Source organism: Melanerpes formicivorus, unplaced genomic scaffold (genome assembly GCF_026170545.1).
Source record: "Melanerpes formicivorus ecotype bairdi unplaced genomic scaffold, bMelFor1.0.p_v2 SCAF_4, whole genome shotgun sequence".
Taxonomy (NCBI): Eukaryota; Metazoa; Chordata; class Aves; order Piciformes; family Picidae; genus Melanerpes; species Melanerpes formicivorus.
This window is the reverse complement of record NW_027142356.1, coordinates 18,588,563-18,614,798: the sequence shown is the minus strand read 5'-3', so window position 1 is coordinate 18,614,798 and position 26,236 is coordinate 18,588,563. Positions and strand designations below refer to the sequence as shown.

Here is a 26,236-nt window from a genome sequence, read left to right as displayed (position 1 = left end):
TGTGTTTTATGCATCTCCTGACACTTAAATGAGTGTCCTGTTTCCAGGATGAAGAAAGCAAGTTCCCCTCTACTGTTAAGGAATCTAGATGGTCATTATTGATTAGCAAGGAAGGTGAGATGAAAGGGAAAAAAAATCAAAGGCAGGAGTGAAAAATCTGAGAGAAAACAGGCACAGGGATGGGATGTATGAACTAGTAAAAAGGGTGAAGAAAATGTAATTTTGATGTTTATTGATCTGGATGTGAAAATAAAAGTAAGTGGGTAGTAAGAGAGAAACCAACAGATTGATAAAGCTCTCTTTCATATTTTACAGAAATATAAAAATCCGAAGATGCTATAAAAGAGATAGGAAAAGAAGGTATAGAGAAGTCTGGAAGCAAAACACTTTCAGATGCAAAAGGATGAGAAACTGGAGACCTCCCAAGAGAGAAATTAAATGGGAAGGAGGTGTATAGAGTTCTTTGTAAGCCATATGGGTTGTCCAAGGGCTGGCAAGGATAGAGTTAACACTCCTAGGAGGAGAGAGAAAGGCACAGCTGCATGCCTTTGGTACAAGGATTGTCAGGCACCTGTCAGTGAAGGAAGTGAGGTGGGACCTAGCCTCACTGAGTTATGGTTTTCTCCTGAGGCACTATTGTAGCAGTAGTGTGTATGCTGTCATCCACAGAGGTAAAGGTAATTTCTACTGAAGAAAAGATTGTTGCTCAGATTGCTTGTATGTGATATTTGCTTTCACAAATATATTCTTTTGACCATTTTGCTTAGACATAGACTGTGACAAATAAAATCCTTTTCATTAAGTGTACATTTTTCCACTAACTTCTTTATTTTTTCTCTGTGTTCATGCAGTAATTGCATAGATTTTGGGAAAAAAATATTAGTCTATCCAGCCATGGCTTGCCTAAGTTACAGTTTTTCACTGAGATGGCGAAATGGGCATCCATTACTTCTTATCCTACACATTGAATGGTTAAAAGTCTCTTCCTTTTCACGCAAACATGACTGTCATAACAGCTGTTAGTATAAGGCAAGCTTGTTAGGAAGGGAGTATTCAAACAAAGCCTTGTGTACCTAAACTGCAGTTCATTCTGGGTGCATGGCCCATCAAGAATTCTTCTCTGTCCTTGTAGCCTACACCTTTCCAAGAGGCTTTGGTAACACAAAGGCCTTATGTACATAAGAAAAGTGTAGTGATTAAATTAAATAGGCTTAGAGATCAGTTTAGTTAAACCAGGCATTCTTGTTCAGTTTAAGAGCACCTTATGCTAATGTTCCCCTGTTAACATAAGCCATTCTTAAAGCAAAAAAACCCAAACCAAACACAACCCAACTCCAGGAAACTTGGAGTGTAAACAGCATTAATAAGTGAAATCACTTGCTAAAAGAACCCTTTCAAGTACAATGAAGGTTCTTATATTAAATTTAATACTTTATCGTAGATACAGCATAAAATGATAGATTAAAATAGGGTCATTACTTTTACCTTGGTAGTACTAAGAATAGATCTGACCTGAAAATAAGTGTTGCTTGCCCATCTCCCCCTCACTGATCAGTGGTGCCAAATGGTGAATCAGTCTTTATGCATTTATGTTCTAAGAGGCTCTATGTAGGTTGATGGGAAGACAAAACATTTTACGAGTGAATAGGAGTGTTGATAGTAAACTGCTTACCACTTATTAACTTCAGCTGAAAGATGAAGAAATATGTCATCAAAATGTATTTTAGCTTGTTTGCTTTGGAAATTTATTAGTTGGCACTCAGGTGAAATATTGGAGTCAAATCACAGTGACATCATATGTAGACTATTTTCTGATAGGGAAGATTTTTCTAAAGTAGCACTTCTGGAGAAATACGTTAATTTTTGTTTACCTAGTTGAATTAAAAAGTATATATAATCAACTATGTACATGAGTAATTGTAGTTTTTTACCTCTGCTACAAGCATTTCTTTATATGATTATTTTTTCAATTATAGACTATAGGAACAATAAAATTCATGTTGAATATTCATTGTTGTGATTTGTGAGATACAGTTCTTGAGCAAGCTTTGAAATATTTGAGAATGCACCTACCTACCGTTTAGCACAAAGAGTTTCTTCAAGGATAAGCCAAGAGAAGGATTGACTGAATGCTACCATTGAGTGATCCGATTGGGCAGAGCAGGGAACAGGGTAACAGGGATAGCTGTTCTACTGAAATTTAAATAAGTTTGATTTGAAATGGGATTAAAGTCTCCTTTATAAATAGTGGTTCTCAAAATGGGGATATTTAAAAAACATGCTTACTAAACAGTGATCTGAGCTTCTGTCTAGGTGTCTGATTTCTATCAGCAGTGCTTCTGTGTTTGGAATAAGAAAAGCAAACAAGGTAGAGAGTGTGAAATGTTAACGAGGCTGAATTGAGTATATAAATTCAGAGTAAGATTGCAGAAAGCAGCAGAAGTATTTAATTAGGAAGTCATTATAAAAATTGTAAGCAATGCTTTAAGTTAAATCTATTATTCCAGTATCTTGTACTAAAACCTTGTCTAAGTCTTTAAATTATATGGGTGCTCTCAGTAAGCTGCTAATTTTACAGTGAGGGCTCTTGTTTGTCGAACATTTTTTGATCCAATATAGCAGAGAAAACCTAAGTCTTTTTGCTGTGAATAAGGGCCTGGTGAGATAAGGTGTTTCAAAAAATGCCTGTTGCTAACCAGTTTAAATGAAGTTAATTTTTGTATGTTTGCTAAAACTGAAAAGGAATACCTTGTGTTTGTGTCTTCAACTCTTCATCCACGTGTTTTGCAGCCGTAGTCAAATCATCTGAATAGCTAACGTGGGCTGGGTGAGTGCTGTTGAATGTAAGTGGTGGTAGGCATGATCCAGTCCCTTTGGTGTTCTGAGCATGTTATCAATAGAGATAGACAGCTTTTTGCCTTGCAGGCACTTAGCATGAGCCAATAAATAGACCTATTGACATCTTTGGCCAGTTCCATTGGATGTTCTTGTAAGTAAATATTTGAAGCATCAGAATTCATCACTGTATATTAGTTGGATGCACAGTGTTAGGTCAGATAGAGATTACACATCCCTTTGCATTATGCTTCTGAGATCAAGTATGAAGTTGCCTTTGCTTCAGAACCTCTTGACTAGCAGCTTGTGGAATAAACTTCTGTGATTATTGGAACTGTCAAATAAATTTATGTAACCAGATTTTTAATTTGTGCTTTGTAGGTGTATATAGAGATCACTTTTTCTTCATATTTAGAGGTTAAAAATACAGTGGATTTATTTTACTATGTGCCAATCCTGTTTTGTTTTGTTTGTTGTTTTTTTTTAATTGAGACTGAGCAGTGATTTGCAATGTCAGGTGTTATGTACTGTATATAACTCCCGAGGCAGGCGTGTTTACACAGTGACTGATACACAGGTTGCAATACTTAGAACAAAATAGATAAAATTTCTATTCTTAAATGGATTGGAAGGTAACTAAATTAAAATAGGAAGCTATAAATGGCTCTGAAGTTCTATGTTCACCGAGGATCTCAGAATTTGGAATTTTCTATCTCTCTTCTTGTATGCTACTCTGATTAGGTATTCACCGAGGGATAAACCTGAAAAGATTACTGGCGAACAGGCTAGTGGGTGAGTTTCTCCACTTGGATGTGCGTGATGGATTTTGACACTGATAAACTTCACGAGTGATTGCTAAGAATATTTTGCAGATTTAGAAATTGCTGATCAGATGTGATACTGATGTTTCTACACATCTAAGAAATTGTTAATAATTTGCAGTCAAGAATGTATTTTAACTTTGTGAATTTGGAAGAACACATTCTATAAATCATGTTTTGTTTTCTTCACATAAACTAGTCTTTTAAATACTAGCTGGCAAAGAAATTGTCAGTTGCCTTTTGCAGAACAGATGATTTTTTACAGCAGTTACTTGAGTCATTCCATAGCTGTCACTTTTCAAGGAACACATTACAGCAAACATTCCTAAAAGTAAGGATTTTCCTCTTGACCCTTATCAATACCGAGTCTGAATTGATGGAAACCTGCAGAGTTTGTTGCCTGCTATGGAAGAGTTTCTCATTTACAATCCTTTTAACTTATTGCTTATCAAACTGAGTTAGAGCATATATTTTCTCCTCTGCCTCTTTCTTCCCTTTAAAATGTGTGATTAAATCCAAAAGACGTGATGAGCTTTCCTCGTGATTGAAACTCCTGTTTCTCTCTGGTACACATATTATTTTCGCCCCCAGCGCTTTCTGTCCCGCAGCTACTGCCCCCATCACTGCGTTGTGCCTTAATTGCAGGGCAGTGCCACTGGCTGTTCTTTGAGGGAGCGCCTCCACCCCTGCCATGCATGTCTTCCTTCCAGTGACACTAATGGGACTTAATCACTTCTATCAAAGGGAAAATAAACCACGGAGACTCTGGGCCACTACTTCTGGGGTGTACCTGATTGGCATGTGATTTTGCCCCTGAATAACTGCCTTTCTGCGCAGAAAGAGAGCTTCATGTCAGCTTTGCTGATATTGGAGGGATTGCTCTTTTTTATGCTGAACTTCATAGCCACCTCTTGTGCTTTCTCAGTTTTGACTAGGTACAGTCTACATGCATCTCATTTTGTAAAATTCCTTGGGATGGTTGTTTCCTGGTTTGTTTAATTTTGTTTGATTGTAGGATTGCTTTTACTTGTAATTGTTATTTGGTTTGGTGGTTGGTTTGGGGTTTTTTCCTTGTTTGTTTGAGGTTTGGTGTATTGGGGTGTGTGGTTTTTTGTTTGCTTGTTTTGTTTGGCTGTTGGTTTTTAATTTTGATTGTCTCATTCCTGAAGCAGTAAGGATGCTTTGTGGCTTTAAGGTGCTAGAGCTTATACCAGTTTTCCTGATTTTGGTGTTACTCAATCTTTAAACTTCAGTCCTCTAGTCAATTATGCATTAGTCTATTTGCCTTTCAACTTGACTGTTTATTTTCAGGGATTTCAGTATTGCTAAGGATTCTCACAGTAGCTGGTAATGGAGAAATACTATTAAATAAGTTTGTTTAAGAGGGCTGATTAAGTAAATGCTTCAAAGTCTATTTCCGTAAGGCAGTGTTTAAAAGAGCTTATTTTTCATTCTTGTAGTGAAAAATGTAGTTTTAATGAACTAGTTTTTTATTTGTCAAGCACTAGGTTTTTCGTACTCAATATGCTTAAGAAAACAGTGTAGTGATACCCTCATTGTTCTTAATAAAATGGATTAATACATTGTAACAGGATTAAGTATTTTAGCTTGTAGCCTTTACACTTAAATTCAGAATACCTATCTGGTGCCAGAAACATTGGTAGGCCAGTGTTTCATACTCAGAAGTACTGCAATTCTGGAGGTAGTTTCCAGGTAGAGGAAGTGTTTCTCACCTGTAAGTGTGTGTAATTTGAAATGCTGTCATTTGTTAATGGAGTGAACGATTCTTCCTTCTATTTAGTAGGTTAATTTATTCTCTAAATTGAAGTAATTGAAGTTTTGCCAGTTAAGACTTCTTGTGATATCATAATTTACATGAGATCTTGCTTTTCATCCATGGGCCTTAAAACATTTTCCAAATGTGCAGTGTTTCTCTGAGTCATGCAGCACACTTTTCAGAAATGCAAACCAGTGCTCAGAGATGTCAAATGATGTTCTTAAGACTAATAAGAAATACTCCTGAATCTTAAACCCTGAAGAATACAAAATTTTCATTATCTTTCAGACTCATGGTGAGACCAGACCTAGTGCTTTTAGGACAAATTGATGAACTATATTTTTGTGTGTTCTTGTTGGTTCAGAGTTTCTAAATAGTGCAAGGGCTCTGCTGTGGTTCACTGAAGTGATGGTTTTATAGCATGAGATAAAGGGTATACATGAGTATATGTATCTAAGATTGCTTGCCCTGTGGTGTGTCAGGAGAAGGCTGGATAGCTTCTTGGGAGCTAAGGAGGTAGCATCAGAACACTTGTGATTTTGTTGGAAATGGTCCCTGCAGTGAACTGGATTTAAGACCATGAATGAATTTTGTCTTGGAAACAGCAAGTTGTAACAATCTGAGACAGAGTGAAGGCATGATCAAACAGTTAGGGAGTGCAGATAATCACATGCCCTATGCTCCAATTTGTTTTCTCGGTTCTGCTTTTTATTTAGCAGGGTAAGACCATGAAGCCCATGAGAGTGCGATGTTTTAAATATCTCTGAACCAGAATGGTCTTTCACTCCTCCAGTAATTAGGTGATTAGCCTAAGAATCTACAGGAAATGTTCTGTCCCATGTCCAATGCGGAACTTTCTTGCCAAAACTACTAATTACCTGAAAAAGTTATTTCAGGGGACTATGCAATTTTTCACGAATGCTAAGACATAATTTTGGCAAGCACCTTTAAGTACTCAGTTTGCTGAATAGTAACAGTAATTATGAAGACACATACTTGTAAAATAAAAAGGGGGGAGAAACAGTTATTATAACATTTACCTCCCTTAAGGTGTAGCTTTCTAGAAGAGAGTCTTTAGTTTAAGATGGTCATCTCTTGTTCTGCTTTAACGAGTTGAGAGAGAGAGATGTCATTGTCAGTCAGTCACTCGATCTGCTGATTTTAGATACTGACAGGGATGCATAATTTGTGTTGTCTATTATTCTCTTTCTCCTTGCCGGAAGGGTAAGTGAGCCTAGGATCCAATGAGATGTATTTTGGATACTGTTGAGTTCAGAGGAAACATCTAGACTAAATAAATAAGTATTCAGGTATTGTATTCATTAAAACCCTTTCATTGAAACTCCAGAATTCACATAGCTGGTGTTTGATTTAACACTACACAGACAGAAATTTTCTGAGCCTTCCTTGTAAAGGACAGTGCCAGAGGCACAGTGCTGGATGGATCTTCACTGTTGCAAGCTTAGTTACCCTTTATTTTCTGATTTTTACTTTTCCCTACTTTTCCATTTTTTAATATGTTTTGTGGGCCTTCATATCTTCACACTGAATAATAGGCTACAAGAAATAAAAATGGCACCCTTTCCAAAGCTTTGCTGTCCATTTTGAGAGTCAATTCCTTCATCAATGGCTGAGACAAACCGTTGCGTGATTGGACGGGTACTTTGGAGTTTGTTCAACCACAGGGCTCCTGTGGCATACCTGAAGGTATTTCCTTTCCTTTCTCTACTCCCCTTTCAGCAACTCAGCAGAATGCTATCATTAGACAAAGAAACTTTTAAAAGATGTTCTTTACTTGGTATAATTTATTTATTAGTGTTCGTACATGTCTTTACTGAACTAAGCTTGACAGACATTTCACATAGGCTTCCTCCTAGTTAAATACTAATGTGCACTGATTATGACAGGTTTTATACTCAATTTCAGCTACTGATTTCAGAGCAAAATCAAGCTTTTCTGCTAAAGAGGTGTCCTGTGCACTGCCAGGTATCCTAGTCTGTGTTATAGCCTTTGTGTGTTTTGCTCTTTGTCTCTTTGACTTAAAGAATGAGGGTCACAATCCTCAAGTGCAAATTCCTGCACATACATGGTCTATAATTCAATAATTGGAGTAGATTACAATGCCTGGTATTTTAAGATTTCTTTGGCTGTCAGGGGAGGGAAATCTGGAGGAGAAAAGGCCCTAGAGCTAGAAAAACACCTTTTCTTAATCTCATCCAATTTTATTCAGATTTAGTTGAGTTTAAGCAGTTCAGACACACCATTTCTCTTTTGCTTTTTTTTCCCTCAGGAAAATGGTGTCAACATGCCAAATCCCTGCCCTAAATGTGGCAGGTCAGCGGAGGGAGTTCCAGGCTGCCACCAAAGTTTTAGATTTTTTTTTATGCTGGAGGTGATGGAGCAAATAGAGAATGTGAGTTGCAGGGAAGCAAGTTAGTGAAGTCCTACCTTCTATCCTTAACTACATCCTGCAGTCTCTTAGAGTACTACATGGGAGAGAACGTTTCTCAAAATTCCTGGGAAATTTGGAGAGGCAGACAGCCTGATAAGGCTTACTCCACAAAACCATAGTCTCAGCATCCCTTCTCTCTCCTTTGGGGGCAAAAGTACATGGCATGAATCCCACCTCCAGGATGGGAGAAAAGAAAAGGATAGTTGGGGCCGAGGCTCCCCTCACTGCTGCTGGACTTAGCACTTGGCTCCAGGGGCAGTTTCCCTCTCTGGGATAAAAGCTTTCCTCTATTGCCAATTACTGTCCTGTATCTCATCTGACAGAAGACTGTGCTAAAATGTTGGTCTACAAACCCTGATGATTGATGTGTGGTCCTTGTTTCTGTCCATATTATAAGCTGGCTTTTCACTTTGAAGCAAAAGCTAGGACATTATTTTAAAATAGCTTTTACTTGTTTTGTAACGAGAGGTAATTGAAGCATTTCATCATGATCCTAAATGATGTATAGCAGGTTATATTGTCTTAGAAATAGACCTGTAGCCTAAAAATTTTAAAGTGGCTTCATTTTTTATTTCTGAATTTATGTTCTTTTGCTGTTTGTTTGCATATAGTTAATGTGGGATTTTATATTTTTCTCCCCAAATGATACATACAGGACCCAAAATAAGAAGCACAGTGCATTATTTTGTGGGAAAACTTTCCTTTGTTTTAGTGTAATAACTTGTGTGAAATGTCATGTGAGAGACTGAAGAGCTTCAGTTCTTCCATGCATGCTACAAATGAAATTTAGGTATTAGAAAAACTAAATGCTGCCATGACTTGCTGTGTTTGCAAAACAACCCTAGTGTTAGATCTATTTCTTTAATTAGTTAAGGTTTGCTTGCAGTCCTCATAGGGAAAACCATGTGAGTTTTACTAGTGGCATAATCTTACATTTTATAACAAAGAGAGATCTAACCTTGTCTAGGTAGTTACTGGTTTTACAGAAATTTGTCTTAATGAATTACGCTATTTCAGTCTTTACAGAAGGAATAGTTTTAATTTTTTAATTTTTTTTTTTTTATGTGGGGGTGGGGTAGTGAAAGGTCATTTTAGCATGCAGTTCAGATTAGTTTTTCTTCCAAACAAAATACCATCAAATTTTAGTACTGCCAGGTATTCCTGTCCATGCTATTGTGAGGAAAGACACATTGTGACTATTTGGCTGTCAGTTTATCTGATAAAATCTTTTTTTTATTAAAGAGCAGAATGCACATTGCCAACCTTTTGTTATCTGGTTTCCCAACTGCAGTACAGTATCAGATTCTGCCGAACTGGCTCACGTTTTGCAAGTGCTCGCCGTTGACTTCAATTATCTTTTCCTGGTCGTCTGCATCCTGCCACTTAGATGTAAATGTCACACGTGCTTCTTTGTTCATGCTTCTTGCAAAGAGTCATTTTAATTGAAATTATGTGCAGAAATATGCAAGTGTGCAGGAGACACATAATTTTTTTTTTTTTTCTAGATACAGGTACTGTTGAAACTACTTTCATAGGGAAAAAAATCTTGATGCTTCGACACTGTCTGGTGAGTGGAAGTATGGGAAGAGATGCATAAGAAATATAAGAATGTAGAAGGTTAAAAAAATATTTTAATAACTTAAAGCATATTTCAGTGTGGAATAGGATTTTTCTAGTTGTATTTGCCTAACATGTACCTAAAATTATATTTCACATTTTTATCTGCAGACATTGATTTTTTTCAGGTGTAATCTGAGCCTTTCTGTTTTAATTAAAAACAGAGAGCAGAAATAATGTCAAAGGAGCATAAGTCGGTATATGAAATGCTGAAGATTGCTACCATTTAACTGGTTGCAGGATGCTTTTCCTAGTGTCTGATATGGTAATCTGCTGACAGATTAAAACTATAGTGAGAAATGAACCATTAAAACAGCTCCTTGTTATTTCAGAATAAATTTCAGAATATTATTTTAATACATATATGAAAGAGAATTTTGCTTTTTAAGGCATTTTACTGCAAGTAAAATCTTGTTATATATCCTTGTAAAAAGTATTATGTAAGATTAGAAAATAGTGTGGAGTTCAAAAGAAGACCATTTTTAAACTACTTCTTTAGCAGGGAAGAAATTCCATGTGCTCAGATGAAAAAAAAAAAAAAATTCAGGGACGCAAGTTGCCTTTACATGATTCTGAAGAGTGTCAAAGCAGTAATGTTAGGGGTAGGCGTCAAGATAAATCTGCCAATCTCTTTTTTGTGGTGCCCAGTGACAGAACAAAGGAACAACATGTACAAGATAGGCCACAGGAGGTTCCGCCTCAACACAAGAGGACAATTCTTTACGATGAGGGTGATGGAGCACTGGAACAGGCTGCCCAGAGGGGTTGTGGAGACTCCTCTGGAGACTTTCAAAACCTGCCTGGATGTATTTCTGTGTGGCCTGCTCTAGGTGATCCTGCTTTGGCAGGGTTTGGACTTGATGATCTCCAGAGGTGCCTTCCAACCCCTAACATTCTGTGATTCAATAGCATAGTATACTTACATCTGATAACAGCATACTGTTGATTGTTAAAGAAGCAAGGAGCATTAGATGCAAGTTTTGGGAAAGATGTGCTCATAGCTATATACTACGTGTGTATGTATGTATCTTGGGTAGCTATATGTCACTGAGTATTTGTAATATTTTAAAACTTGGTCAACATTTTATTTTTGATCTTCTCCCCCCCTGCAAGTTATCTGGTCTTCCAAACAAATTAGACAGAAGACTCACCTAAGTGCTTTCTCAGTTTCCTGCTGAGTGCTGAAATGGGATTTTTATTTGTTGCACTATTTCTCTCCTGAAGATGAGGGTGCTTCTGGGAGTTGCATTTTCAGTAAATACCTTTGCCAGTGATGCGCTATTAATACCATTTGTACAGTGTTCCATGTTAAATTTCACCTCATTGATTATGATAATACAGAATTACTTCAGAAGTGTAATTCTGCCCCAGTGCAAAATACCAAAGATGCCATTCCTGAAAGCTGCTTTTGCTTCACTGACAGATGACTTTGCCAGATCAAATAGGTTGACAAGAAAAACACAAGTGAGCAGATCAAAACTGCTCATTTAGCTGTACATCATTTATAGCCAAGAGATTTTTGCTTTTCATATAACTTTACCACAAGTCAAATCTTGTTATGTGTGTCATTTTTGTGGTTATAATACACTCAAGGATCATGAGATTACTATGAATCTTCCCTGTCATTTCCTGTGCCATTCAGAAAAACAACACATATTTCTGTCAGGTGTTAAGAATTTACCTTGTCTTTTCAATTCAGGATTTATATAAGTTTTTAGGGATCACTTTGAACATCCAAAGCGTTGGGAAGTGTGTTGATCTTACCATGAAAAGTCATTCCAACTGGTACTGAACCTGGTTAGAAATGTAATGGCCACATCTTGTGATGTGACAGCTTTAGTTGTCTGCTGTAGTGTGCTTGCTGACTAGCTGATTGTCGCAAATACCTTAACAAGTTTTTAGGTGAAGCCATGTTCTGCAAAACATCAGACATCAAGGACAGCCAACAGAAGCCAGATCTGTGAAGTGTAGGCTGTCTCCTTGATGTATTTATCCTGACCTTTCAGTAGCTATGAGAATAAAAATATTCTGTCAGTTTGTGCTGATTAAACATCATAGAATGTTTTACAAGGATTTTGCTTAAATGTTAAGGACACTAAAGGGCAGGTTTCTGAAAGCACTGAAAGTTTTGTATTGGAGCTTAATATTTAAAAAGTATAAATCTGGTTTTGATCAAATTTATCTTCCGAAAGACCCGAGAGAGGTTCCATGTTGTCTTCAGAGATGAAGGTTATTACAGCTGGCTGTTACATGCTAGGTACATGTTTTATCTCCATCTTTCTCAAAATTCAGATGATTTTTCTTTTGCAGAGTAACGTGATACTATTCTCTTTGCTTAAGAACCTACTTAACTTTTGCTGGCTGGTACTTCTGATAAACTCATGCAAGAGTAGTTTTCTTTTCTCATAGTCTCTTTTTCCAGAAACTGTCTCATTTGTACTACCGCCAAGGGGAGACTTTGCTCTTCTGTGGTGTCTGTAGAGCAATGACAGTTGTTTCTTTTCCCTGTATATCTAGGGATAATGTAGGAATGGAGTTAAATAGGCCATAAAAGGAGTTTTTTTCAATTGGCAATTCTCTTTTCTGACAGTCACATTGAGCACTTAATCCTTCCTTCTGTCTACTAAAATCTATTTCCTTGCTTTCTGTTGTCTTAAGATGGCACAGGGTCTACTTTTGAATACAGTCCTGTTCTTGATGACTCTTTGAAATGTACTTAACTAATAAAAGGAGTAATAATCCAGGATTGCTCAGTAGATGTACCGTTTTACTGAAAATGCAATAGTGACTTGGTAGAAAGCCTCCTTCCAAAAAAGATTCTACAGACAAAAGGTAATGAGGATTTAGCTTATGATCATTGGTGTTTTGTAAATGCCTTTCTAGCTCCATTATGCATTATTCATTCCATAATGGTATGTTACGTTCAGTTTGAATTTTCCTGTTACTAATTTTTATCTGTTTCACTTATCTTTTGTTAGACTAAGAAAAGTTACACAATGAATAAATGTTTTCTCATTGTTATTTTATTGATGATAAATCATTTAACATAGTATCTGTTAAGTTTGTACATACTGACTTCCTCAGGTCTGTCACTGTACTCCTGAAAATCATTTGCACAAATTCTTTATGAGGCTGTTCCAGTCTGCCAGTGTTCCCTTGGGAGACCAAAGCTGAACTAACAGTTCAGCCAATGAAATGCTAAGTTTTGCCAGATATAAGTTTACTTTGAGGATGGTAGAGCACTGGTATGGGCTGCCCAGAGAGGTTGTAGATTCTCCCATCTCTGGAGTCATTCAAAACCTGTCTAGATGCATTCCTGTGCAACCTGCTCTGGCAGAGAGGTTTTACTAGATGATGTCTGGAGGTCTCTTCCAACCCCTATCATTCTGTGATTAGGCATTTGTACTATTTATATCCAACTGCATCCCCAGCATATCCCGGACATTTCCCCAGCTTGCTCTCTCATTTTCCATGGCTTGCCAGCTTGATAAGGCACTAAGCAGGTTCTGTTTCACCTATATGCCTAATGTTTCTCTGATGAGGTTGCCAGAGGTATGCACTATCTGACAAGGTGGCAAAGAACTGCCTTTTAGTTGCTCTCCAGACAACAGATATGCACTGCTTCTTGGCTGCTGTTGAACTGAACCATTGGTTTTGAAGTTGTGTATGATTCAGACCCTCTCCTGCTTCCTCAGATATTGTCTGGCTTCCCATAATGTGACCTGCATTCTTTGTGGATACATGCATGTGCATGCACATACTCTAAACACATGAGCTTTCTAACTTTCACCTGAGCTAGATGTTAACTGTTATTTTGAACTGTCGTGGATTCAGTTTGTCAAGAAGTCCAGGTCACACTCTAGTTTTGACCCAACTTTGTCATTACCTATTTACCATAGGCTCATGCTACTGATTTGCTGATTTTGCTGATTTTTCATAAGTACTTGTATGTATTCTTGTAGCTGAAAAATAGTTGTATAGCTTTAAGCTAAGGTATAATTCTTGCAAGAAAAAACATGTAGCTGAATGTTAATTCTTTGTACTAAATTGTCTTTTATTTTTTTTCCCCAAAAGATCATTTAAATCACTTTAATATGACTCTTTTTGTCCTATGCTAGTAGTATGGAAATAATTGCTTCTATTGTGTGTAGAATAAACAGTTTCTGACATGAAAACTGTGACACAGCTACCAAATTTGGGGGGGGGGGGGGGGGGGGAAGTTGTTATTTTATCAATGTTACATTAATCTTCAGATTTAAGTTTTTATCTCTTGAGTGTGAAATTTGTCTGGTAAATTAGCTCCTGCTGCCATTATGCCTTTCTTTGAGAATCCACTTATCTGCTTTACTTTGGTATTAATTTTAAGCCATAGCTGTCTTTATCCTGCTGTGCAAGACAGATCATGTTGATTTAACATTATCATTATTTGGTAACATGAAGTATGTTATCAATTAAATGTTTCTATAAAATTTTATTGCATGGTAGGAATTCCAGTAATACTGTCAAAAAATTGTACTTTCTGACTTGATATATTTTTGAACTCATGTAGTAGGAACAGCCTCTACATTTGTATTTGTGGTATTAGTTTATGAAAATGGGGTGGTAGACACATTTAACAAAAAATAGGAGTCTAAAGCCAAGTAAGTGAGGCCAGCTTCAAATTGGAACTATCACAGAAGTAGTTTTCAATAGGAATAGTGAAGAGACTGTTCTGTTTTTAAATCAGTTCTTGATAAATTATGGGGACTTCTATATGATAGCTAATGGTGCCAGTAGGGTTCTGTATTCAATAGCTCAACCAGTTACATATTTCTATGCTAATAAAACTTCAGAGTGAAATATTTGCATTGTATTTCTAAGTGCAATGTCATTTAAACAATGAATCTCTGGGTATTCTCTGAAAATTTTGATTGACTATGTGACTGGTCTTTTAGTTTTGATATTGTTGAACAGAGAAAGTGGAAACTTATATAGAAAAAAACAACAGGTGTATTAGTTCATAAGTTATGTTATATGTTTTTTGCTTTCACTCACTCAGTGTTTATGTTTTGGAAGTTAAATAAAAGGAAAACCCAATAAAATGAATTAACCAAAACTAGTGACCTCAATTTTAGTTCTGTTTTTGAAAGGTGGAGAGCAGGAAAAAAATCCATTTACCAAGTGGAATACTGTGTAATTGTTGGGAAGAGAGGGTTTTTTCATATTCCTATGCTGAAACTAATAATATTTTATTCTATGCTTGAAGAAAGTGTATTTGTTGATCTAGTTTCCATTGTCCAGCACAGTAGTGTTTTCATGCTTGCTCATGGAAGCATTGCTGAGATTAGAGGTGGTCTTTGTAGGGCAACAGGGCCCTGCAGAAATCCCATAGGGCAGCCCTCTGACAGGTGGTTTGGGACTGGGAATAGAGGTATTTGTTTTAGTGATTCAGAAGCTTTCTGGTGTTTCCTTCCAAGTGGATGGAGTTGTTGCAGGAAGTGTATACTGCCTAACACATAGAGCATATACTATACTTTCTCAGGATTTGTAGGAGCCTTGAAATCCTTCCATCCAGTTTTGTACTATAAGGTTCTACTTCATTTTTTCTGTTTCCCAGGAATGTGGCATACCTCATTGTCAAAGTCAAACCAGCAAGTAAGAAAAAAAGTTATAAAATCCAACCCCCAAAATGCTCCTGCTAACTTAGCTTTGATGCCTTAAAAGGCTCCAGAATCCTCTCCTGTTCTACCAGATGTTCCTCCCATGTTTTATAAAAACAAATGAAGTAATTTTAGCATATGAAGATGTCTTCTGTTCTCAAACTTTGTATTAGGTCATTTACTGCCCTCTGGAGTGTCCCATGTGCATTCATGAATTTGTAAAACATTCATCAAAATTATTTTTAGGATGCAACAAAACCAGCTTTCTGACACATTAACAATCTAGAAGGAGGTTTCCTCCTTTTTCTCTGCCATGAAAAAATATTTGAATCTTAAGTCCTATAGTAAAGGATTTTCCTTTTCTTTTGTGTTGTCTTTTAGATTACATGACATGAAATACTGTTTGGTTTTTTTTGTTGGTTTTTTTTTTTTTTTTTTTTTTTTTAAAAAAAGACTATAATTAACCAGGTTGGAAAAGACCTTTGATATCATTGTGTCCAACCTATCATCCAGCACTATTTAATCAACTAAACCATGGCACCAAGTACCCCATCCAGTCTCTTCCTAAGCACCTCCAGTGATGGTGGCTCCACCACATCCCCAGGGAGCCCATTCCAATGGCCAGTCGCTCTTTCTGTGAAGAACTTCTTCCTAACATCCAGCCTAAAACTCCTCTGGCACAGCTTGAGACTGTGTCCTCTTGTTCTGGTGCTGGTTGCCTGGGAGAAGAGACCAACCCGCACCTGGCTACAACCTCATTTCAGGTAGCTGTAGAGAGCAATAAGGTCTCCCCTGAGCCTTCTCTTCTCCAGGCTAAGCAGCCCCAGCTCCCTCAGCCTCTCCTCATTGGGCTTGTGCTCCAAACCCCTCACCAGCTTTGTTGCCTTTCTCTGGACACGTTCCAGCAAATCAACATCTTTCCTAAACTGAGGAGCCCAGAACTGGGCACAGTACTCAAGGTGTGGCCTAACCAGTGCTGAGTGCAGGGGCAGAATGACCTCCCTGCTCCTGCTGGCCACACTGTTCCTGATACAGGCCATTATGCCATTGGCCTTCTTGGCTGCCTGGGCATACTGCTGGTTCTTGTGCAGCCTACTGTCAACTAGTAGCCCCATGTCCCTTTCTGCCTGGCCTCTCTCCAGCCACTCTGACCCCAGCCTGTAGCACTGTATGAGGTTGTTGTGGCCAATGTGTAGAACCCAGCACTTGGATGTGTTCAATCTCATGCCGTTGGACTCTGCCCATCTGTCCAGCCTGTCAAGGTCCCTCTGCAGAGCTCTCCTACCTTCTAACAGATCAACATCTGCCCCCAGCTTGGTGTTGTCTGCAAACTAACTGATGATGGACTCAATGCCCTCATCCAGATCATCAATAAAGATACCGTCCTAAAATCTGTCCTAGAAGATCTGCAAACATAGAAATTTCTATGAAATGATAGCCTGTGCTTAAGTTAGTTGAGAACAGAAAATTTGAAGTTCAGATACCTGACATTTCTTTCCGTACCTTGGCACAGGGTCATTCACTTGAAATGTTACCTGTCCCAGAATACACTGGATTATTTGAGCACTCTCATATCCAAAGACTAATGGTGGCTGGCTTAAACAACACTGCATCAGAGCACTGGTTAAACAAATCCTTCCCTTTTGTTCTTTTCCAGAAATTTTATTTTTAATGACTTGTCTTTACTCAGGGAATAACTTAAACCACATGTGCCAAAATTTTTGCATGAGAAGTGTAGACTTCTAGGATTATGACTTGCAAACTAGGAGTTATATTACAAAAAAGAGTAGGTAGTAGAAAGTATACGTTTTGTGTGTTTGATTGTTGTTGTTTTTTGTTTGTTTGTTTGTTTTTTAAGGAGTATGTCTTTCATAATACAGGACCAGAGTCCAACGGCATGAGATTGAACACATCCAAGTGCTGGGTTCTACACATTGGCCACAACAACCTCATACAGTGCTACAGGCTGGGGTCAGAGTGGCTGGAGAGAGGCCAGGCAGAAAGGGACCTGGGAGTACTTGTCGACAGTAGGCTGAACATGAGCCAGCAGTGTGCCCAGGCAGCCAAGAAGGCCAATGGCATAATGGCCTGTATCAGGAACAGTGTGGCCAGCAGGAGCAGGGAGGTCATTCTGCCCCTGCACTCAGCACTGGTTAGGCCACACCTTGAGTACTGTGTCCAGTTCTGGGCCATTCAGTTTAGGAAAGATGATGAATTGCTGGAACGTGTCCAGAGAAAGGCAACAAAGCTGGTGAGGGGTTTGGAGCACAGCCATATGAGGAGCAGCTGGGGGAGCTGGGGTTGCTTAGCCTGGAGAAGAGGAGGCTCAAGGGAGACCTTATTGCTCTCTCCAGCTACCTGAAATGAGGTTGTAGCCAGGTGCGGGTTGGTCTCTTCTCCCAGGCAACCAGCACCAGAACAAGAGGACATTTTTTTAGAGCTTGAAGGAAGCTTAGTATTTGCACTGTCTTGTGTAATTCCTATTTCCAGCGATATATTAAGAGGTTATTTAAGGCCGTCTCTGTGTTGCTGTCAGAAGACACACCCTTTGTAGCCAGCAGACTGCTAGCCCAGGGTGAGCTGGCTAGAAACATCATATTTGGCTCTTGTCCTTTGTTCCAGCTGTGGAATTGTATTAAAAGATATCTAAAAATACCCTGAGATTAATTTGGGCAGTAACTTCTTTATTAATTAAAACCTGAAGACATTAAACACCATTTAATACTTGGTATCTATCTTATTTGTGTTCATGGAAACAACAGATGTAATTAAGTGCATTGCAGCTGCAGTGGGAGAAGTGATGCTTGCAAGTGGGTTGGGTAGCAAATGGACCATGGTATGCTGTTCCTGGTAACATACGGGCTGCTAGTGTAAGGAATCTGGTGATGAGCAGTAGTAAATAAGGAGCTGAAGTGGCTTAAATAATGCAACAAAAGAATAATAGATGTGGGTGTTATTTGGATTAGCCTTTTAGTGTTTCTGTTTGACGTAAAAACTAAAATGCCATATAAAATGAGGAACAGCATGAGAACCAAGGTATAGCATTCTGCTTTCTTTTAACATCTGTGAAATTCTTGAACTTTTACTATCTACCTGTTAACACCACAATATCATCTGTAATAAAACCCATGGACATAGGTGTGAGGAAGTAGGAAAGTCTAAGTCCTTATGTAAAATACCACTCTAAATATGCACAATTTAAACTAATCAAACTTGTGTCTGCTTGTGGGTGGCAATAGTGGTTGCAGCCTTATAAATCTGAGGATAAAAGAAATCTTGCAAAGAAACCATAGAAGACATGTTTTTACTTCCCCTGCTTAAGTTCTGTTGATGATACTTGGTTTACCAATAGTGCTAAAATTTAAGAAGTTTGAACTTGAGAAAGAAGAGATTCTGCTGGCTTGCAGCAGAGTCCTTGCAAAAGGCTAATACTCTTTACTGTTGAAAACTAAAGCTTTTAATAAGCTTTGAGTAGCTACTGAATAGTGCTTAAAAAGAGGGAGCAAAAGCAACATGAGATAAGGTTTCATTGTGTATATCAAGAGGCAAAATACTTGAATGACTGTGTAAGTTCTATCTCAAGTACTGTAACGACTGATATTGCTCAGAATATTAAGCTGTGTAAGATTTGGATGCATGGAACATTAGATTCTAACTAGTAGATACTAGGTATTAAATAACATCAATGATTTTCCACTGTATGTTTACTGTTACCATACTAACTCTGAAGATATATTTTCAGTTTCAGTTTTACTTGCTCTATGAAAAAAAACCCAAACAAAACCCAACCAACCAACCAAAAGAAACCCCAGCAGTTGTGCAGATCTCCATGAGAAAATAAACAACCAACCAATAAAAAAAATCCCAAACCAACCAAAAAAGCCCCTAAATAAAAAGCCAAAAGAAACACCCCCTCCCCCCCACCTCCTTAAATTACAAATACTGGGAAAAAAACCCCAAAAACCACAAAAAAAACCTGTTAAATAAATTTGATGATGCAAGCTAAAACATTGTGCTTCAACTTTTTAGCTGTATTGACTAGAATTTATACTCTAGTAACAGGAGTATGTGGTAGAAGACATCTGTTGAACATGTGGACTGGAATATAGAATTATGTTGGTCCAACACCCACAACTTGTGTATCAAGCACAGGAATACTGCCAAAAGAAGCTTTATTAAGATCTGTTCAATCCCTTTCCTTATCTGTTCCACAGAGCTGGGTCTCAGAATGATATGCTAAAAACTGAGATGGAGTGACTTAATTGATGTTCATGACAAAAAATGACTGAAACAGGAATCTGCAGCTGAAAATGGAAATCACTTCTGAAGCCTGAATAAGGGTTTATTTACATACAGTTAAATAATTCACCATGTTTAAATTTAGGGCAGTGCAAATGAAGCAACATTTTTTTCATGGTATGGTGAGAACCTTGATCCTGAATGCCAGATAATCCCTCAGATATGCACTTTCCTTTCCGTGTCATGTGGTTTTCTGTATAAATCTTTGGTTGCATTTAATGATTATTGAGGGATTTTCTGGTTTAGAGGTACTACTGTAGCCTACTTGGGAATTTTTCTGTGAGAAAATTAAATACACTTTTTCATTTTCTGAAGATGAGAAAAAGATTCAAAAGAAGATTTCCACATAGATCTGTGGTGCTACGCTATAACATTAATGCAACATGTTTTGGAACCCCTATTGCAAGAAAGATACGGACATGCTGGAACATGTCCAGAGAAGGGCCACAAGGATGATCAGAGGGCTGGAGCACCTCTCCTATGAAGACAGACTGAGAGAGTTGGGACTATTCAGTTTGGAGAAGAGAAGGCTCCAAGGAGACTTAATTGTGGCCTTCCAGTATCTAAAGTCCCTCTGGTGAGGGACTTTATAGGGTGTCAGGTAGTGATAGGGCTAGGCCAAATAGATCCAAGCTAGAGGAAGGTAGATTTAGATTAGATATCAGGAAGAACTTTTTCACTGTGAAGGTGGTGAGACACTGGAACAGTTGCCCATGGTGGTGTTGGAAGCCCCATCCCTGGAAGCTTTTAAAGCCAGGCTGGACGTGGCTCTGGGCAACCTGATCTAGTGGAGGGTGTCCCTGCCCATGGCAGGGAGGTTGGAACTAGATGATCCTTGAGGTTCCTTCCAGCCCTGCCAATTTTATGATTCTGTGTTTATTGTAATGCCAAATTTTAAAGAAAATGTTACTGTACAAATATGTAGCCTGCTAATGTCATAGCACAACAAAATTACTAAGGGAGTTATCTCAGTTATTACTGAGGCCCTTGGCTACTTCTAGTTCATAGCAGACTCACTCTGTCACTGAAAGTGTAGGATGTTGCAGTTGTGACCAAAACTGGTTTGCCTCATACCCTTATTAGTCAATTTAGGTGCATTCCAAGTGTCTTATTACTTTTATTCTTCATCCTTGAAAAGAATTTTATTTTCTGAATTCCTTACTATTCAATATTGCCCCTCCAGTGAATGGATTTGAAATTAATGTGGGTTTACATTTGTTTGGTTTTGGTAGTGGTGTTTTGTTTTGGATTTTTGGTTGGTTGGTGGGTTGGTTTTTAAGGTCTGGAAATTGGACATTTACACAAACATTTAGGCCAAGTTTGAAATTATCTTGGTCTTTCCAGCACTTCCACCTGATTAAAAATTTTCTCTCTCTCAAAAAAAAAAAAAAAACCCCAAAAAACCACAAAGTAGATGGTTAAAATTAAATACTATATAGTTGTTTGCCTTCTACATGGTAATGGTCTTCCTAGTACCACATTCTTCTTCCTCTTTTCTCAGCTTTGTAGCACTCTTTTAGTTGATTTTGGTTAATTTGATTTGGTTTCCTTGTTTATTCAACCTCTGCTGCTTGAACCTGCATACCTTTTCTTAATGGTGGGAGAGGAAGCACAGACCAGATTTGTAGTCCTGTTGGTCTTTGCTCAAGAATGTTTATGTCCACAACTTCCCCTTGGTGTTGGTTTGTTACTAGTACCCTTTCTGTATGACAGTCATGTGGTGAGTTTCCATGCATATTGACTGGTCAAGGTGCAGATGCTGAACTCCAGAGTCCTTGAAAGATTTAGTTTGCAGCTACCTAGCCTGTAAAGTGCCTGCCTTCACTGGGTCTCTTTAGTGAGCTTTAACTAGTAACATAGAAACCCCACTTGCTCTTCCAAGTTATACTAATATGCATTGAAATGAAGATCAAAGGAGCTACACAGTTTTTGGAAGCACAATAAGCATTATTTACAATGTCTGGTGGTTGGTTTGATAATGATGCTGCAGTTTTCTGTCTTCAGTTAATGCTGTTGTCTTCCTTCTGAGACTTCAAGATGGAAAGCATCAAAGTCATCAAGATAGAAACTGTCCCCAAATGAGTTTGTGTAGGTGAATGTATACATGTAAGCTGCTGGCTTCTTTTTACCTTCTCATTCAAAGGAAAGAAATATATTAAAGCTGCCAAATAAAACAAGAAAATAATTTTTCCTTTAATAACCATGCTGAACAGATTCAATTCAGTTTCTTTGTCTAAGAGACTAGTACTATGCTCTAGTGATGCACAGTTGAATCATGATGATGAAAATATTTAATTTTAAAATACCTTGATCTACTCTGAGCAAAAGAACCCTGTTAATTATGCAGACGAAGTTATGAAAGGTACAGTACTTCATTTACTGACTATAATTTATTTTGTGAACATAGAGAAGCTATTTTCACCAGAAGTACAGGCTGTAGGAGAAAACCAAAATTCTGTGAAGCATCAGCTATGTTACTCAAAATTCTTTACAAAGTAGCTACGGTTGATTAATATGGGCATAACGGCAAAGAATGAAACAGTTTAATCCTTTGTCTTGTGCCATGCTTATCAGTTATCTTGGTAATTCACTTGATTTGCGGGTGCTATTCTGTCTTCTTGGTGTTCAAATGTGTAAGGCTTGCATCTTTGAGGAGCCCTTAGAGCTGAGACAGAGCAGCTGCTATAACAGTTGTTTCATGTAGGTGCCATGCTCAGAATGACAGATTTGTTTCCAACAAGAGTTAATAATGAAAAGGTTAATATCAGGACAGGTGAATAGTTGGTGGAGCAATTTGTCTGGTATTCTATGAATCTCTTTCAGAGCATTAATTTGTGGATCTGTTTTGCCAGTATCTGGCCTGGAACAGCGATCAGTGATGAGGAAAGTTCTTAGAGCAGCTGCTTGATTTTCCATCATAGTGTCCAGACACCTTTACTGTCTGCCCAGGAATGTCCTTTGCATTCAGTTCAGTGGTTAACCCATTACAGGAGAAATAGATTTTACCAGTTACTATGTGCTGTTGATGATGATCTTGCATTAATAAAAGTTACTCAAAATAACCAGAAGCTGGCCAGGTTGAACAGTTAAACCAAGAACCAAACCTTTTACAGGTGAGCTGTTGCATTGTTAAAGAGCCTGTCCTCAAAATACTGCTCAGTAAGTCTAGGAGTGAAGCTTGTCCTTTTACCCAAGATGGCAACTTCTGTTGAAATAGTCTTTGCTTTCTTGAAGATTTTTTTTTTTCTTTTTTGGTGCTGATTTTAAGGGAATATGAAAATTCCCTCAAAAAAGGAAACAGGAAAAAAAATGGAGTCAAAAAAGCCACTACTTCAAATTAAGAACAAAGTAAAAGCTGTAGTTGGCTCTGAGGAAATGGACATCTGTAAATCAAGATTTATACTGTGTCATGGAGAAACATCTCTAGCAAATTAGTATCTCTTTTCACCAAGATAGAGCTCTACAAATGCTGCTCTTGATAAGTGAAGATTTTACTGTGATAAAGGGTGTCACAAATACTCCATTTTCATTAAGAGTAATGCTTTGTATTGGAAATGCGTTCTGCTTTGAAAAACTTGGAACGTGCCTCAGTGCTGTATGCCACTTAACCCGTAGCCCATCTGTGCTATCATCTGATTGCTGTGTGCCTCAGAGGGATGTCTGAAACCAGCTGGCTTTACAGGATGGGGGATGAGTCTCCACCAATTATTTCTCTTCTCTTGCTTTTGGCTCTACAGCTGTTTTTTGTGTCCACAGTCAGGTCATACCTTGTTGTTTTTCTGTCCTAATTGGGTCAGTTTGGTAATAACCTCCTGCAGAGTCTGAAGAACTTCAGTAGCCACAGTTAAATGCTGTGTACCACAGATGGGGCTCCACAAGTGTGATTTGGCCCTAACAAGGATGTCATCGTGCCAGCACCCTACCTGTAAATATCAACACATGGTGGAAGGAAGTAAGCTAAAAGCATTGTGCATAGGGAACATGGGAAATTTCTGAGAGCGGATGACATGAGATAGTGATGAGTTGCAGGTAATGATGGCAACAGGCAATCTGCATCTTTGAAGATCTGAGTAAATAGCATTAAAACTACATCACTGCCAAACACAAGCTACCTGGTTTCAGGGTAACTTACATACACCTATGTGAGCTCTTGTTAAGTGCTGCCACATTCAAAATAAGGGAGGAATACATTTTTAACTCCTGTACCGTCTGGAGATATTTACAGTATTCTGATATTTTTATTTTACTTTTTGGTACAAGTGGAATTGATAAATTCCTTAGGGAAAATGGTGGCTTTTTGGAGCAAGTCTTGAAAAATAGAATTTGTATGAGTGCCGATGAGTTTTCTATTTTACATAATTTATTTTTACAGCGAGTAAGAATATGGAAGAAGCCAGTCAGAGGTGTTACATCCCTATTGAAGTGTGTCTATGTGGGCTTCTTCAAGTAAATCACAGGGTTTCACTAACACTTGCTCATAGTCATGTGCAGATTTGAAAATGTTGCATGGTGAAATTGATGAAGTAGCTAATTCGTGGTTTGGTGTATATGAAAATAGGCTGCCCTAGTCTTCTACTTAATATTAAATTTTCTTTAACTTCTTTTGTGGTCATAGTTTTTGTCCAATAAAAAGTCAAACTGATTTGGATAATTATAAAATGTTTGTTTAAATTAACTTCAATTTCAATTCATAACTTTGTTTTGAAACTTCTGTCAGCTCTGTATGGTAGCATGAAAATTTATTACACAATTATGGCTGAGGGTAGCATTCATGGACAGTGATAGTTCAGGGGAAAATATGCAGTCATATGCTTGTGGTTGCATGTAAGACCTTTTGTGGTTTGTCTTGTTCTCCTTCCTTTCTTTCTTTCTTTTTTTTTTTTTTTCCACCACCAAGCTGGTGGAAATAGAAAATCAGGTTAATTATGGAAGCATATGTTGTCTTCCTTGTAATGAGGTGAAATTATTTTCACTTATTTGGCACTAAATTTTCCTTTTTCTATTCAGAGTTAGAGGCAGTTGCATAAGCTGGGGATGGATAGTATGGAACAAAATGACTCATCAAAATACACTATAATGAACATAGCTGTGTTCTGGCAGGGAAGTGCCCAATGACTCAGCGACAGAAAAGGCTGCTAATTGAAACTGCTGCATATATGGGTTTAGATGAATATCTACTCTGAACCTGGGCCAACACACTTTTTGGCACTTCTTGCTGCATGAATTACTGTTCAGGCTTTTTGAAGTGCTGGGCATCCCACATCCCATCAAAGGATGTTAAAGTAGCTTTTCAAATTTCAATTTTGCCTGCAGTTAACTCTAGTTTTCCCTTCCTGGTAGCTTCTATGAAGGGGATAAAATGTAAACTTCCCATACTTTCCACACCCAGAAGCATACCAAAATGTGAGGTTTCACTTTTAAAAAGGTCTCCTAATATTACCATAACCCTTTTGTTTTATCTTCTTTTATGAAGAGTGACTGAGACTCGGGGCTCTTTAGTCTGGAGGAAAGAAGGCCAAGAAGGGATCTTACCAGCATCTGTAAATATTTCAAGGGTGGGTGTCAAGAAGAATTTTCCAGTCTCTTTTCAGTGATGCCCAGTGAGAGGACAAGGAACAACGGGTACAAGCTAGAACATAGGAGATTCCACCTCACCATGAGGAGACACTTCTGTATAGTGAAGGGTGATGCAGCACTGGAAGAGGCTGCCCAGAGAGGTTGTGGAGTCTCCTTCTCTGGAGACTTCCAAAACCCAACTAGATGCATTCCTGTGCAGCCTGCCCTAGGTGATCCTGCTTTGGCAGGGATGGGGGACTCGATCTATGGAGGTCCCTTTCAAGCCCTAACATTCTGTGATTCTCAGTACAAGAGAGCAATTCTGCATCTGCTTGCAGAACTAGAGAATACCCGTGTGGCTGATCACAGTTTGCATCTCAGTTTCAGAAAGCCTAAGAATTTCTCTGATCACATTTTCACACTCTTTCCAAATGTGGGAAAGTTGTACTTGAGCTGGCAATGTCCTAGCCTGCAGACTCATCAGAACAAATCATGTTATGAAAGTGGTTTCTGGATTGTAGTGGTCTCTCATGGTGTAGGCCATATAGAGCTGTCCTTGGTAGCTGGATGTCACTGACTTACCCAAAGATAGAGCTAGTTTTATTCTGCTATACTGTTGTACGGTAGCGGCAAACACTGACATTCTTACCTCAGTGGCATTTTATACTTTGTTATTAGTATTGTTATGAATATTATCAGGAATATGTTTTAATTAAAAAATCTGTTTGTTGTTTGTGGTTTAAAAATTAATAACTGTAGGATACCTTGTGAAGGAAGTTTGATGTAGATAATTTTGTTACTGCAATTATGAAGCATATACTCTTGTATATAGTTGGCAGACTTGCATGCTAATTGATGCTTGAAATCTCAGAATGATCCATCCTACCACATATCACAGCCCCATGGATTTATCTTTGCATTTTCTTTCTTGTTCCATGAACTTCCAACCATTTTCTAGAAAGTCATGAAAGCCTTTTTCGTCCTAACTGTATGCTAAGCGTGTATGCATGCCTATACTTAAAACATTATTCATTTCTTTTTTTAGATTTTTTTTTTTCTTAATTTGTATTTTCTATCCTTAGCAGTGCAATGTTTTGTGGTGGTGTTTTGGTGTGTTGTGGTTTGGTGTTTGTTGTTTCTTCTCCCCCCCCCCCCCCGTCAGAATACTGGATGTTTGATGCAGTGATAGCCTTCTTGGAAGAGAGTAGATTAGCAAAGAGAGCTTTGCAGTTGAATCTTA

At 38.1% G+C, this 26,236-nt stretch overlaps 1 protein-coding gene across 4 annotated transcripts in view; it reads left to right on the top strand.

Moving 5' to 3' along the window:
• The window catches only part of TLL1 (tolloid like 1), a 126,613-nt gene that overhangs the window by 24,649 nt on the left and 75,728 nt on the right, over nucleotides 1-26,236 (top strand). The window contains exon 1 of one of the 4 annotated variants that reach the window (XM_068137140.1): nucleotides 9,387-9,452. The exons of the other annotated variants lie outside the window; for them this stretch is intronic. The gene's annotated coding sequence lies outside the window, so the exon portion shown is untranslated. Of the gene's footprint in view, nucleotides 1-9,386; nucleotides 9,453-26,236 lie in introns of those variants that run through there. 4 annotated transcript variants of the gene reach the window in all.